Source organism: Aplysia californica, unplaced genomic scaffold (genome assembly GCF_000002075.1).
Source record: "Aplysia californica isolate F4 #8 unplaced genomic scaffold, AplCal3.0 scaffold00689, whole genome shotgun sequence".
NCBI classification, from domain to species: Eukaryota; Metazoa; Mollusca; class Gastropoda; order Aplysiida; family Aplysiidae; genus Aplysia; species Aplysia californica.
The window spans coordinates 302753-305252 of NW_004797959.1; the positions used below are offsets into that span (position 1 = coordinate 302753).

At 38.2% G+C, this 2500-nt stretch overlaps 1 protein-coding gene across 1 annotated transcript in view; it reads left to right on the top strand.

Moving 5' to 3' along the window:
- Nucleotides 1-2500, top strand: part of LOC101858304 — a 28928-nt gene that overhangs the window by 12721 nt on the left and 13707 nt on the right. The window contains exon 2 of the mRNA XM_005108438.3: nt 2052-2500. This exon is cut by the window's right edge and continues 481 nt beyond it. The gene's annotated coding sequence lies outside the window, so the exon portion shown is untranslated. The remainder of the gene's footprint in view (nt 1-2051) is intronic.

Genomic DNA, 2500 nt, shown 5'->3' on the forward strand with positions numbered 1-2500 from the left:
TCTCTCTCTCTCTCTCTCTCTCTCTCTCTCTCTCTCTGACTCTCTCTCTCTCTCCCCTCTCTCTCTCTTTCTCATCTTAGTCCATAGAGCACGTAGTGAAAGTGTGGACATGGGTGAGTAAGGAGTGAGAGAGTGTACAGGAGTTGGAATGAACGAACCAAGATGGACAGAAACACATCAGCGTCTGTGGTGTTGTGGTTTTGTGCAGCGCCGCTGCATGCAGAAGACTCGAGTTTCACTTCCAAGTGGTGAGACTTCTTATCGAGTATCTCGATCGATCTTTCTGATGGGACTATGTTTCCCTTTCCACCCGGGTTGACCCTGACCTGAAGGGTCGAAGCTTGCGACCCTAAATGATATGAATCGTGTCAATGGGGACGAAAAAACCCACCTACATTTATTTTTAAAAAAATATTTGACAGAAACATTGAACGTAGCTAGATCTACTTTTTCCGTCAGTGTAAACGAATTGTTGTCTATCATCGGAATAACACAGAGAATTGTGTAACCTGAAACGAGAGGTTCGTTTATACCGCTCTAAGTGATTAAGGTATTGAACCTTTGGAAATCGATAGTTTCTGAATGCATGAAGGCGACAAACGAGTTTTTGTTGGGTGCTGTGGTGTCCCTTCTTCTGACTGCTCCAAGTTCATGAATAATTAATCAGCTTTAACTACAGCCGGGACAAGTTTAGATCCGTTGTCGGTTTGAGTGGTAATAGTTTTTCTTTGGGATTTTCCGAGTATTGTTTTGCTGTTGCTTTTTTTGTTGTTTTTTTGCTTTATCGTTTTCAGCTTTTCTTTAACGTTAGAGTTAAACAGTCATGTTTTCATTTCTCCATCCTTTAATTTTCTTTCTGTGTTTTTTTTTTCCCACCGAGTACATTTATTGTTTGGCTGTAACCGCAACTTTTCTAAATTGTTTTATGCTTTTCATCACGTTAGTGTTAAAGAATTCTGTTTCCGTTTCACCATTCTTTTCAAATTCTTAACTGAAGTTAACTTACTTTCATTTCTTTCCTTTTTTGTGTGTCCGATACTGCGTCTTGCTGTTGTGGCTCATAGATTGCGCCCCATTCCGTTTTCTGATTGGCTTTATCTTTAGAGAGCCATGTTTCTGTTTTCCGTTTTGTTTCATTAACCCTCGTCCATTTCTTCTTTCTAATTTCTAATCTAGAATTGTCCATCTGACATTCTTTAAACTAGTTACAACCGTCCACTGTGTGCATGACGTCACAGTTACTCATGTGTAATCCCACAGAGAGTGAAGACCTCGAATGAGCAATTTGGAAGGTTAAGTAAGCTCCGAACCGAAGACCCATGTAGACTTTTATATGTTCCAGTTTAAAAGGGTAAGAAGTTGAGCGTTTTACCCCAACCCACCACCCACCCACCTACGTCTAGCTCTACATACGTTACTGCAATAACCTTAAAAGCTAACCGTTTGCACATTTTAGACGTAATAACGAACGATACTCACGTTATAAATTCCATAGTATTGTCAAACAGTATTATAAACATTACACAGATAAAAAATTGCGCGTAGCACTTTAGAATAATGCAAGGAAAATAAAAAATATTATGGAATAATGAATAGATATTATTCACAGTGCATGGGTTTCTCTTTATTTTAAAAAAAATCGAGAAGACTGCGATCAATCATTCTCCAACGCAGCATTTCAAATTCCTGCCCTTATTTGCATAAGCGGATGGTTGGAAGGCGCCACTGGTAGTTGTAGATCATTTTCCTTTCCCTCTGACTAGCTATGAGCCTCACTTTTTTTTTTGCACGAGATTGCTGTGCGTCGGTATGCTTTTCGTTACTTGAACTCTTTTTCTTTGCTTAATCCTATCAAAATGGCGTTTCTGATCAGTATAACATTGTGCACATGATGTGCTAGTTATAGTAAATATAAGGTTATAATAAGGTAAGTTTTGTAAAGGGTAGATAGTGCATTGTTACTTTTTAAGGTTACTGTACACTTTCTCCAAGAAGACTCTTTTCTCAAATTCAAACTAGCAGGACTAAATTATTTCTATTTCATTTTTCAGACAGCGTCACAGAAAACTCAGTCCGCATCTCGATGACCACAGACCAATCCAACAAGTATTCCTCAAAGCTGAGACACTGGACAACCATAGACTGCGGAGAAGACTAGCTTTGTGCGAGAAATAAAAATCAAAGAATGTCACTTTCAAGCAGGTCGTTGTAAGACTTGGAAAAACTTTAAAAGACTTTATAAACAAAATCACAGACACTTGATAACACATATAAAAGTAATATATAGGGAATTTTATTTGACATACAGCAGAAAAAGCGGCTAAAAGGCACTGAAAACGTAGATAGCTGGTACCGATATATAAAAAGCTAATAATGGTTCTGTTCAGTGTTGTCATATAAGAAAGAAAGGGCTTGAACAAGATTCCCGATCCTTAAAGTGAAGAAAACTTTTCGTCCTAGAAGGAAATGTTCTTGGTGTATAGGAAAAAGATGCCTATAC